At 43.3% G+C, this 13,411-nt stretch overlaps 2 long non-coding RNA genes across 13 annotated transcripts in view; one reads left to right on the plus strand and one right to left on the minus strand.

Annotated features, from left to right (window-relative positions):
- The window catches only part of LOC116406542, a 56,518-nt gene extending 51,809 nt beyond the window's left edge, over positions 1-4,709 (plus strand). For all 9 annotated transcript variants that reach the window (XR_004219528.1, XR_004219527.1, XR_004219533.1 and 6 more), the window contains one exon: positions 4,033-4,709. This is a non-coding gene — a long non-coding RNA (uncharacterized LOC116406542). The remainder of the gene's footprint in view (positions 1-4,032) is intronic.
- A 3,620-nt stretch (positions 4,710-8,329) lies between these two features.
- Positions 8,330-13,411, minus strand: part of LOC108645242 — a 51,235-nt gene continuing 46,153 nt past the window's right edge. For 3 of the 4 annotated variants that reach the window (XR_004219540.1, XR_004219543.1, XR_004219541.1), the window contains one exon: positions 10,679-13,053. This is a non-coding gene — a long non-coding RNA (uncharacterized LOC108645242). Of the gene's footprint in view, positions 8,713-10,678; positions 13,054-13,411 lie in introns of those variants that run through there. The other variant, XR_004219542.1, reaches the window with a different exon arrangement.

Here is a 13,411-nt window from a genome sequence, read left to right on the forward strand (position 1 = left end):
ATGGGCTGAAAGTATTTTACTCCTTAACCACCCGGCACTTTTTTACCCACAGGCGTTACACCATATGGCAGCACAAGTCTCAGTTGGTTTCATTCTGCGCTGTGGGGCTGCACCTTTGCTTTACCAACCATGAACAGAGAAAAGAAATGGACTTGATCAGGGTTGTTCCCTTGAGTACTGACCCATAGATGGGCCACATGTCAAACACACGTCAATACAGCTCCACGCCATATGTTCTGCTGAGACAGCCCTTGCCATTACACATCTACTATTTCCAAGGGTGCACACGACTGACCAATCAACCGCGCAGATCTGCCCGTACATGTATGTGTGCTGTATTACGGCTATGTACGCACATGTACATGTATGTATGCTGTATTACGGCTATGTACGCACATGTACATGTATGTATGCTGTATTACGGCTATGCACGCACATGTACATGTATGTATGCTGTATTACGGCTATGTACGCACATGTACATGTATGTATGCTGTATTACGGCTATGTACACACATGTATATGTATGTATGCTGTATTACGGCTATGTACGCACATGTACATGTATGTATGCTGTATTACGGCTATGCACGCACATGTACATGTATGTATGCTGTATTACGGCTATGTACGCACATGTACGTGTATATATGCTGTATTACAGCTATGTACGCGCATGTACATGTATGTATGCTGTATTATGGCTATGTACGCACATGTACATGTATGTATGCTGTATTACGGCTATGTACGCACATGTACATGTATGTGTGCTGTATTACGGCTATGCCCGCGCATGTACATGTATGTATGCTGTATTACGGCTATGTACACGCATGTACATGTATGTATGCTGTATTACGGCTATGTACGCGCATGTACATGTATGTATGCTGTATTACGGCTATGTACACACATGTATATGTATGTATGCTGTATTACGGCTATGTACGCACATGTACATGTATGTATGCTGTATTACAGCTATGTACGCGCATGTACATGTATGTATGCTGTATTATGGCTATGTACGCACATGTACATGTATGTATGCTGTATTACGGCTATGTACGCACATGTACATGTATGTGTGCTGTATTACGGCTATGCCCGCGCATGTACATGTATGTATGCTGTATTACGGCTATGTACACGCATGTACATGTATGTATGCTGTATTACGGCTATGTACGCGCATGTACATGTATGTATGCTGTATTACGGCTATGTACGCACATGTACATGTATGTATGCTGTATTACGGCTATGTACGCACATGTACATGTATGTATGCTGTATTACGGCTATGTACGCACATGTACGTGTATGTATGCTGTATTACGGCTATGTACGCACATGTACATGTATGTATGCTGTATTACGGCTATGTACGCACATGTACATGTATGTATGCTGTATTACGGCTATGTACGCACATGTACATGTATGTATGCTGTATTTCACCATGCCTACCTCAGGGCCATGCACACCAGCCAAATGGAGCCACATTCACACTAAAAAGGCCAACTAATGACAGTGCCTTCTTGTTATGCCACCGCCTATGGTAAGTACTCCGGTTAATATCTCCACCCGCACCTCTAACAAGTGAAATATGAAGGAAGAGTTTTTGTTGGTCTGTCTCTTACTTGTCCTTTACAGGAGAACTAAAACTCAACAAAGAACAAGACCTTTTCCCCTTATGAGCACAGGCCTGCCTTCCCCTCTGCCCATTTCCCACCCCGTGGCATCGCCAGCACACGGCTAGAAGCCCAGTATTATAGGGAAAACAAGGTGGAAAACCTACCCACATCCCTTTAACAGTTTAGATTTTTTTTGGGAACAACCTAAGCTTTTAAATACATACCTCCCAACCATCTCAGTGCAGCACAATTCATGGCTCTCTGTTATATTGCCATTTATGTCATTTGTCAGTTCATTGGAAGCGCACGTCTTAAAATCCATACAGTCGCTTTCATTTGATTTTTCTCCAATAGACAATGTCCCTTGTAATGACTATGGCTTTTCTACTACCAGACACCCACTTTGATAAACGCCAGGTTCAGGGTAGGTTAGATGGGGTTCTGTAATGTCACGGGAGCAGCCGCCTCAGCGAGGCACCACTGTTTAAACAGGGATGTTTAGTATTGTATTTAATGGCTTAGTTTGAGTGATGAGCAATTCATTTGAGTGTGATGGGGCCAAAGAAGTAAAAAAATGGTTTGGGTTGGGTCAGTAATGATCTTGATCATCATCATGCTGTCAAAAGATTTCTTGTGTCTGTTTTCCTCTGCTAGAGACATGCCGCTCTCCCCTATCCCCTCTCCTGCTCCCCTTTCCCTCAAGAATGCTAAGAACTCACTCCCCCCCCCTTAGGAATGTGGATCTGAGCCAATCAGCAGGAAGTTGACTCACAGTCTTACTAACTGAGCATGTTCACTTGGTCTCGGTGTCTGTGCAGGAACGAGGCATTATGGGAGCTTTCTTTACCCAGATCAGCGTTTTTTCTTCCTGTTTGGCTTCTGATCATCAACAGGTGAAATATGGGGAGACTTAAGGGCACTATTGAGAGAACTGAAGGGCTGAATGGTTCATACATCACGGGTTTCCTAGATCTGTAATCTTGTTATGAGCTAATGGGGGTGCCCTGCCTTCAAGGGGGCTTAAACCTAAGGGACATGACACAAGGGGAGATTAGTCGTGCCGCGACACAACTCCGTTGTCGCAGGCAACTAATCTCCCCGCAATGCCATCCCACCGGCTAGAATGTAAATCGCCAGTGGGATGGCATACGCAGCTCCGCGATTTGCCGAAGTTTCCTCTCAAGGCAACTTTGTTGACTTTGGCAAATCGCAGTGTTGCGTATGCCATCCCACTGGTGATTTACATTCTAGCCGGTGGGATGGCATTGCGGGGAGATTAGTTGCCTGCAACAACGGAGATTCGTTGCGGTGCGACTAACCTCCCCGTGTGCCACGGCCCTAAAAAGTCAAAGTACACAGTCGAGTAACCCATATCAACCAATCAGATGTTTGGTTTTAAACAACTGGTCAGTGCATGCCGCTTGCTGATTGGTTGCTATGGATTATTAGACAAGTAGCAATCTTAAAGAGCACCTAAAAACAGAGTCAGTGTTCTGAATGGGGGGATAGAATATAAGGAAAAGCACCTTATTGAGCACGCTATCCTCTGCACTAGGAAGGGGCCCCCAGTGCAGATGGCCATGTTGTGGCACACACATGCAGATAATGAGCAAGTGACCCAGCGTGCTCCTGATGCGCACTTATGTGAGCTAAATCGCCATGTTCACCCCCCAATCCAATGTGACATGAGTGCACATAATGAGCAAACTCGAGCACTTGCTAGATATGCACCGTGTGTTCCCCAATAGGGCTGCCCCCACACTGGAGGTAGCTCCCAGCTTTTGTTTTGTTGCCTAAGCAATTGGCGCTCAGTACGAGGACAACAAATTGCTCAAAATCACTCCTACTATTGTCTGTGACAATCACCTGATCCCACAAAACTGCGGTCTTGTATGCCATTCATTATGTTAATACTTGTATTAGTTTTCTTTTCAGCCCATCTACTATTACGGCAAGCGCCCTTTGCATCGCTTCGATTTCCAAAGTTGCGTGAAGTTGTCTGTAGGAGGAAATTTTACACGACTTCAGAAACTGCAGTGATGCGAAGGTCTTTCCCCCGGCGACATCTATTGTTACTGGTGGAAACCCTTTATGGAGCAGTTACTCCACCTCTAGCGGTTGATCTATTGCGGGCGAGTGAGTTGATCTGTGGGTGCTTGCCCTCAACCTTTCATTTTATTTCCAAACTACTGTGTGGTTAAGGGGTAGTTAAGCCCTAGCAACCAGGCAGCAGCTACAATTCCAAGTCTGAGAGTTTCTGATCAAATACATTTTTTAAATAATGGACAAACTGCATATTGTGTTGGAATGCTGCTGTCTCTGTGACATAAAAAGTTAAGTTTAAGCTGAACTGTCTGTCTGATTAGAATGGTTTTGTTCTTTCTCCTTCCAGGTTGGATCTGGCTAAACTGTCTATGGAAGATAAAGGCAAAGGATCACAGGTGCATGATGGGAAAGAGACAGCTTCCTACATTTGAATCCTGAGTGAGAAGGAGCCATGTGAGTGAGGGTTTGATGCTCGGGCCGTGCAGCGCAGGAGGAGTTCCATCACTATACCATTAACTGAGAGACTTCAGAGCCCAATAGGACTTGTGACCAGCCCATTCTGGGACCCTTCCCTGCTGTGTAGGAGTTTTCTAGTGCATTTTACTGCTGAGCCATGGGAAGCCTTTTGTCTTTGGCTTGTTTAATAGACTTTGGCCTCTGTCTCCACTCCTCCTTTCATTTCATTATAGAAAGCTAATCCAATGATTAGAGCCAGGACCTATATAAACCAGCTTGTCACCATGTTTTTAGGGCTACATAGCTGTCTGCATCTAGTCTGTGACTCCCGAGTTCCTGGATGATGTATTTTTGAGTTGTTAAACTTATTTGGCTTTGGCCCTGGCCTGATTCTGGACCTTGACTGCTGCCTATCCTGATTTTTGTTAATTATACTGCGCTATGCCTTGCCTTCTGCTTACTGTGAGCAATGGTTTGTATACTAGACTCTGCCTTGTCTTCTGCCTGCCTTGACGGACAACTTCCAATCTGTATCTTCCAATAAAATCCAGCCTTGTTTCTTTCAAATTCCTGACCTTTATTTGGAATGCTTATCATCCGATTTTAATTAAAATCTCAGTATTTCAGCTACATTTTCTGTCTCACATGCTCTGTGAGCAATAATGTATCTTTTGTTCACAATTGTTTTTGAGTGGTTGCTTAGTGCACAGCTTAAGGTGGCCATACACTTTAAGATCTGCTCGCTTGCCAAGGTAGATATTGGCAGGTACAATCGGCCCGTGTATGGTTACCTTTAGAGATAACCTATAAATAATTGGTTGTAGTCAGAGAAGAGGATCCCCTGAGCAAGGAAATGAGCAGCCAATAGTGACAACAAGAAGTGTTAGTAGGCATGGGGTGGGGCATGAAGGGTCACTTGTATGTAGGGTGTACTCAACAGAACTGTAGGGTATAGTTGGGCTGAATGCAAAGTAAGTAATCCTACCTGCCTCCACCTGCAGTCACTTTGTATTTGTAGCTAAGCAAGAAAGAGAGGGGAGGCAATGGGTTTTGTGCACCGCTAATAATAGGCTAGAAGGCTCATGAGTAAATGGCGCACATAGCGCCAAGTGCTTGTTTAGGATGCAAATTGCTATTTTCCCCCCCAATGTAGAGGTTTTTTATCCACAATTACAGCATCATTGTGCCTGTGTGCCAAGTTGTGAATGATGTTATTAATGGCAATAGCGTGGGATTATGAACAAGTCAGTAGTGCTGATTGGCCAACCTGCTAGTGGAACCCTGAAATGACTTCTATGCCCAAGCTAGAAATGATTCCCGGGTTCTCTTGCATCAATTCCTACACTAGTGCATATAATTCATTAGAGCAGGCTGGTTGGGCACATTAGCGCTCCCCACAAGTACTCACTCGTTTGCACATTAGTGCTCCCCACAAGTACTCACTCGTTTGCACATTAGTGCTCCCCACAAGTACTCACTCGTTTGCACATTAGTGCTCCCCACATTACTCACTCGTTTGCACATTAGTGCTCCCCACAAGTACTCACTCGTTTGCACATTAGTGCTCCCCACAAGTACTCACTCGTTTGCACATTACTCACTCGTTTGCACATTAGTGCTCCCCACAAGTACTCACTCGTTTGCACATTAGCGCTCCCCACAAGTACTCACTCGTTTGCACATTAGCGCTCCCCGCAAGTACTCACTCGTTTGCACATTAGTACTCACCAAGTACTCACTCGTTTGCACATTAGCGCTCCCCGCGAGTAGCAAGTACACGCAAGTGCAAGGAACATGTATGGGGCGAGTATCTTTTATGAATGGTGTTTATGCTTTTTCAACTATTTTAGCATCCCGCACTTACGGTTTTGTTTGTAAATGAGCCCTTGTATGTATATTAACCAAGGGAAATCCCCAGTACAGTGCAACAATGAGCAGGGTGAATATTACCCCAAGTGGAACACCACTACAAAGCAATAATGAACTGACAAAACTACAACCAAACTTACAAGGCAGAATTAAGAATTGGGACCTCCAACATTTTTAATCTTCAGAATGAACCATCCTCTTGCTTTATGCTCAAAAAAAATGAGATGAAAAATATTATACAATAAAAATACTTGCATACTTAAAATGTCACATTTCTATGCCCATTCTCCTGCGCAAGTACTTACTTATCCCTTCTGAGATAACACTGTTGGGATCATTAGCAGCCAGAATATGTGGATTAATTGCAACTCTGGGAATATCCTGTAGGGGGGGTGTGACAGGTCGGCCTTTGGTATTGCACTTGTAATTCTGGCTCAGTTTGCGCTACTGATTCATATGAGCACAAAGTGGCTGAGAGCTTTCTAGTCCCCATAAGGTTGTAACAGGATTCTCACTGGGGAGGGGTGGCAAGGGGGGGACTTACAGGATAACTATATGTTTTGAATAACTGCAGATTTCTCATATTTGACAACTGTTACTAATAATTTTTTTCTGTCAGTAAGCTAAGTGCCTGAGTGTCAGCGGGCCCTCTTGCCATTTGCCTTGTATGCCTATACCATGCCCATTACTCAATTCTATATGAGAAGAAACAGAAGAAATGGAGGAAAGGATAGATAATGGTATGTAAAAGGAAGTAATTAAGAGACTATAGAAAGTGAGAGTGGGAGAGTGGGGCTAAGGTGTAAGGGTTTCTGGGGGGCCCCTGGCACCCCAGTCCGACACTGAAGGAAAGGGGATTCCACATAAAAATAAACTTCCCTGATACAGGAAATCTGGACAGTTTATTTTAAGCAAAACTTTATTTGTCACATTTTTATTACATTGTGAATACGACTGATGAATAAGGATTTTAGAAATGAATAACATTTTTTAATTACCAGTAAAAATATACAATTAACAAGCAGAGACAAATTAGAATTACCCTTCACCGTTTGCTTTGAGATAAATTAACTCAACACTTTTCCGTATCTTGCACAAATTTTTTGTACTGAATGATCGTAAACGGCCGGAAAACCTTTCTGACTTTGATCCTTCAGTGCATGATTTTGCAAGCCTCCCATAGGGCTCAATGGCACTCTGCACTCCAACCTGGCCCAAGGAAAGTCTCCCATAGGGCTCAATGGCACTCTGCAGCTCCAACCCAGCCCAAGGAAAGTCTCCCATAGGGCTCAATGGCACTCTGCAGCTCCAACCCAGCCCAAGGAAAGTCTCCCATAGGGCTCAATGGCACTCTGCACTCCAACCTGGCCCAAGGAAAGTCTCCCATAGGGCTCAATGGCACTCTGCAGCTCCAACCTGGCCCAAGGAAAGTCTCCCATAGGGCTCAATGGCACTCTGCAGCTCCAACCCAGCCCAAGGAAAGTCTCCCATAGGGCTCAATGGCACTCTGCACTCCAACCCGGCCCAAGGAAAGTCTCCCATAGGGCTCAATGGCACTCTGCACTCCAACCCGGCCCAAGGAAAGTCTCCCATAGGGCTCAATGGCACTCTGCAGCTCCAACCCGGCCCAAGGAAAGTCTCCCATAGGGCTCAATGGCACTCTGCAGCTCCAACCTGGCCCAAGGAAAGTCTCCCATAGGGCTCAATGGCACTCTGCAGCTCCAACCCGGCCCAAGGAAAGTCTCCCATAGGGCTCAATGGCACTCTGCAGCTCCAACCTGGCCCAAGGAAAGCCTCCCATAGGGCTCAATGGCACTCTGCAGCTCCAACCTGGCCCAAGGAAAGTCTCCCCTAGGGCTCAATGGCACTCTGCAGCTCCAACCCGGGCCCAAGGAAAGTCTCCATACTGAAGCTTGAATGAATCCGAAACTCAGCGTGACAATACGAATTTGTGGCGACAAAAAATTTGCACAAGATACGAAAAAAAGTCGCAACAACGCAAAAATAACGATCATTATGAAAAAAACGCATTCGTGGATTGATAAATCTCCCCCTAGGCGTTTTTCCTGGCAATGGCGGCAGCAGCAGCTGAGAAGTGAAGGCATCGGCCTCCTGTAGCGCCATCACCTAGAACCTACTGATGTCACTTACTCTAAGACCTTAGGCTAATGCCACACTTAGGGGCAGATTTATCAAAATGTGAGTTTGGAGTTTAATACATAAAAACTCACCCACGTTCTATTCATTCCTATGGGATTTTTAGAAGTGTATTTATCAAATGGTGAGTTCTAACTTATACCCAATGATAAATACACCTTTAAAAATCCCATAGGAATGAATAGAACATGGGTGAGTTTTTATGTATAAAGCTCCAAACTCACATTTTGATAAATCCGTAACTTTTTTGCTAGCAGAGAATCCACTAAGGGGAGCACTTAGCTCTCTGGCACTTGCACCAGGGTCAAAGTAAATGACCACTTACATCTTTGGTAGAAGTCTTCCATACAATCCCTCGGATTTCCCACTCAATGAGCACTAACGTTTTGTTGCTACATGGCACACACTGCTGTAGGTAATCTAGCCTCCCTTTCCATCAGTCTTAACAGCAGAGGGAAAATACTGATCATTATAAAGGATGGGGGGGTCACTTGCATGATCTTAGTGGTTGGCACGCAGCCTTCACGTAGGATTTTTATGGCGCCTAAAAAGGAAGCAGAATCCATTATAATCATCTCTATGATACAAGCACATACATTTTGAAACATTCCATAAAGGTGCAAGAGAGCTGCATAGGGTTAGAAAGAAATTAATTTGCCCCGCCCAAATGTCAGAAAATAGGCAAATTGTCTGTAATAATTCTATGGGCATTACATACCGTATAACTCTATGGGCATTACATACTGTATAACTCTATGGGCATTACATACAGTATAACTCTATGGGCATTACACACCGTATAACTCTATGGGCATTACACACTGTATAACTCTATGGGCATTACATACTGTATAACTCTATGGGCATTACACACCGTATAACTCTATGGGCATTACACACCGTATAACTCTATGGGCATTACATACAGTATAACTCTATGGGCATTACACACCGTATAACTCTATGGGCATTACACACTGTATAACTCTATGGGCATTACATACAGTATAACACTATGGGCATTACATACTGTATAACTCTATGGGCATTACATACCGTATAACTCTATGGGCATTACATACAGTATAACTCTATGGGCATTACATACTGTATAACTCTATGGGCATTACACACCGTATAACTCTATGGGCATTACACACTGTATAACTCTATGGGCATTACATACTGTATAACTCTATGGGCATTACATACTGTATAACTCTATGGGCATTACATACTGTATAACTCTATGGGCATTACACACTGTATAACTCTATGGGCATTACATACTGTATAACTCTATGGGCATTACATACCGTATAACTCTATGGGCATTACATACCGTATAACTCTATGGGCATTACATACTGTATAACTCTATGGGCATTACATACTGTATAACTCTATGGGCATTACATACTGTATAACTCTATGGGCATTACATACCGTATAACTCTATGGGCATTACACACCGTATAACTCTATGGGCATTACATACTTTAAAACGCTTTCTGTGGGCTACACTGTGCCTACACTGGCACTTTAAGTACAGCGAATGCCATTGCGTTTTCTTCATTAACAATGCGGTGCCCCCTTGGCCCAGTAAGAGGCTGAAGAAGAATTTAGCAGTTTTGATCAAATTTCTGGGAATTACCCCAAAGCTTCCAGTTTGCAGCACCTTATGTCCCACATATCATTAGGAACCAAGCTACAACAGCCTAGATATTAACTGCCATTGCTCCGGTGCAGAGGTTAAAGCTATTAAAGGGGTTGTGCACCTTTGAGTTAACTTTTAGTATGGTAGAGAGTGATATTCTGAGAGAATTTGCAATTGGTCTTCAATTTTTATTATTTGTAGTTTTTTAGTTATTTCATTTTCAGTTCAGCAGCTCACCAGTTTGGAGCTTCAGTGGGTATTTGGTTGCTAGGGTCCAAGTTACCTTGGAGTTACCTTGAGAGACTGAAATATGAATACGAGAGGGACTGAATAGAAAAGCGCCTCACAGATCAATAGTTTTTTGACTGCCGGGGTCAGTGACCCCCATTTAAAAACTGCAAATAGTTGGAGGAAGAAGAAGGCAAATAATTAAAAACTATAACACATAAATTATGAAGATCAATTGAAAAGGATGCTTAGAATTGACCATTCTATAACATACTAAAAGTTAACTTAAAAGTGAACCACCCCATGCACCCTAATGCAAAGAACATATTATATACATTCTTGGCAATTACAGCCCTTGCCTGCCCGCATGTATTAGATATGTGCTTGAGATTCTAAGCATTAATTCTTATAATTATTTGGTAAACTAACTGGCCATTAGGCGCGGGTAGAATTATATTACGGAAATGGGGATTGGGAAGTGTTTAATTGTCTCATCTCTTGATAAATTACAATTCCCAGCGACCGCCCCACACACACACCCACCAATGTGGAATTGCCACAGCAACATTTATGTCACTCACATACGGTAACAAACCAAAAGTACACAAAGGAAGATCCTACTATGTAAGCGAAATATTTAATCAAATATTTTAATGAGCTTTTAAAATCACCCAGATGAGTGAGGTGCCAGGGTGCCAGGGCCATCAACAGTAGGGATAGGGGAGCCCAGTCAGTGCAAGCTCAATTGTTCCCAAGTCTCACTATACAGCCAAACACAGTCCTGTATGTATCTGAGTATGTGTCAGTTTGGCAGTTATTGTGCTTCAGTGACATCACCAACGGCTCTCACAAACGGCAGTTATACCATTTCTGGATTCAGAGGTAAGTGGAGCAGATTAAGAAACTGGGGAGGGGGGACATATTTAAGACAATGATAGAAGGGGCAATTTGGGGGTTTTGGCACCCATGATTTATAGTAGCTTTATTAGTGGGGTCACACTCCCCCAAATTGCCACCCCTTTGCCTCCTATTGGTATTGCCTGGGGAGATGCTTGTCTTAATGTTGTCCGTTGGAAATGTCTGTCATCTTAACCAATAATATTTGCCTGACAAAAAGGAAGGGGGTACATTTTAGGCAACTTTTTTATAGTAGCTTTTATAGTAGTTTGGGCAGTGGAGTCAAAGATCCCAAAACTGCTCCCTGGCACCAAAGCCCCCAAAATCGAACCCATTGCTTGCTCTTGTTTGGGGAGATGTTAATCATGAAACTGTTGGAAATTATCAGTGTGTTTATATATTAATTATGGGGTATACCACTGTTAGCAGGAGTGACACCTCAAAAAAAAGCCCATTTCAATTTAATGTGCAGAGCTGCAGAACAAAAATGCAGTAGAAAATCATAATCACTGTCTCATTGACCCTAAACCTCTGCTTCTCTAGCTATAGCTGTACTACTTTTCCCAGCATCCCCTGTGGCTCAGTTGAAGTTCTAAAACATTGCGTATTTTGTGTTTGCTTACTGCTGCTTTTAAACTCTGAGGCCATTTAATCTACCTCTCTTTAGCTGTAACTGCCAACTGTCATTTGGACGCTAGGGTCCCACTCATCCTAGCAACGGTCAGTAGCCTTAGCACTAGAGTGGATGATGGATAAGGAAGAGTTAGTACAGTTAGTAGAATAAATGCTTAAGTGTTAGGATCTCTTGTGTTATGGGTGCAGGGGCACTAATCAGAGTAGAGCAGGTTATGGGGAGCAGACATGTTGGGTATGTGCAGGGAGAAGCAGGTTCTTTGAGGATATTGAGATGATCCCTGCTCTCAGTGCACAATGGGATCTGCAGTCTTGTCATAAGCCAGCTCTGACATTAGAGGCAAACCAATGCTAACTACCTCTTATGCCTGACATCGGAGTGCATTATGGGAGATAAAGGCTCTTTACAAGAGCCAGTGAGGAAAGTCTGCATCCTGGATGACCATCATGTTTGTTAGCTAAATAGCACACACACACGAGCTGTCAGGCTCATTTTCTTCTAATTATAGTCTGAAAAAGATTGAAAACCTCACAGTGCATTATGGGATCTGTACTATTCTTCATTTTAAGGCCCCCGAATATAAAACAGGAGCAGTTTTGCAACTTTGTATTGATATTGCTTATCAGTCTGGATCCAATGGGCTCCCTACTCTCCTGGGGTTCCAGAGGCGGCAGGGTCCACTGCCCCTAATATTCTCATGCTCACAATCCTTTATTTTCTTCCCATAGCGGTAAGTATTGCAAGCGACTTTGGTGAATAAAAACAATATCAGCGATACCAAAGGGAGAAGAACAGCAAAGGAAAGAGAAGACTCGAGTGATTCCCTGCCCAGAGGATATTTTCATCTTCCCATTTGGGGTCCTCTGGACAAAGGTACTGGTCCTGCATTTCCCCCTCTATAATCTGAGTACGGTTATCTTTCCCTCTTGAATGTACCAAGCTGTTCATTATTTCTTTAGCGCCAGCTATTATTCATAATTCCTACCTGTAGATTTGTAAGCTAGGGGCTTAGAGACCCCGGAGTAAGATTTGGGCGCACAGTGCAACACTGCTACAGTTCCAGGGGTTTACCAACTAACACTAACTGGCCATGTAGGGGGGAAGAATTACAATATGGAAAGGTAAATTGAAATTAGAAAAAAATTAAAATGGGTTCATCTGTTGAGTTACAATTCCCAACATCCCATGGAAAGGGACATTAAGGAAGGTCACACTATGTGAGTAAAATGTTTAAGTAAATAACTTCACTGGTTCTGATGAGTGAGGTACCAAGGTGCAAGGGGTGTTCCTCTGTGTTGCACTGAACTCCTCCTCTGCTGCAGATACAGTGCTGCACGGCCCGAGCATCAAACCCTCGCTCACATGGCTCCTTCTCACTCAGGATTCAAATGTGGGAAGCTGTCTCTTTCCCATCATGCACCTGTGATCATTTGCCTTTATCTTCCATAGACAGTTTAACCAGATCTAATCTGGAAGCAGAAAGAACAAAACAATTCTCATCAAGCTTAAACTGTACTTTTCATATCATACAGACAGAAGTGTTCCAACAACCACCACAGAGAATAAAATGTAATTTAAGCACGAACTTCACCTTTAAAATTAAAGAAACATTTATAGAATAAATATGCTGGAAAAAAGTTATATTAGGTCAGTGATTCATAAAGGTGTAGTTCACCTAGAATGTCCTATGATAAGCAGCTTTTTAACTTTTGTTAATATATTCTTAACCAGCAATTTTTGAGAAAACATCTTGTTGCCACTTTGGCATCCTTAGCAACGATACAAGCCATAGTGCCAAAAGTGTGAGCATTTGGGGGCAGACGATGG

The sequence above is a fragment of the Xenopus tropicalis genome, chromosome 8 (genome assembly GCF_000004195.4).
Source record: "Xenopus tropicalis strain Nigerian chromosome 8, UCB_Xtro_10.0, whole genome shotgun sequence".
In the NCBI taxonomy this organism is placed as follows: Eukaryota; Metazoa; Chordata; class Amphibia; order Anura; family Pipidae; genus Xenopus; species Xenopus tropicalis.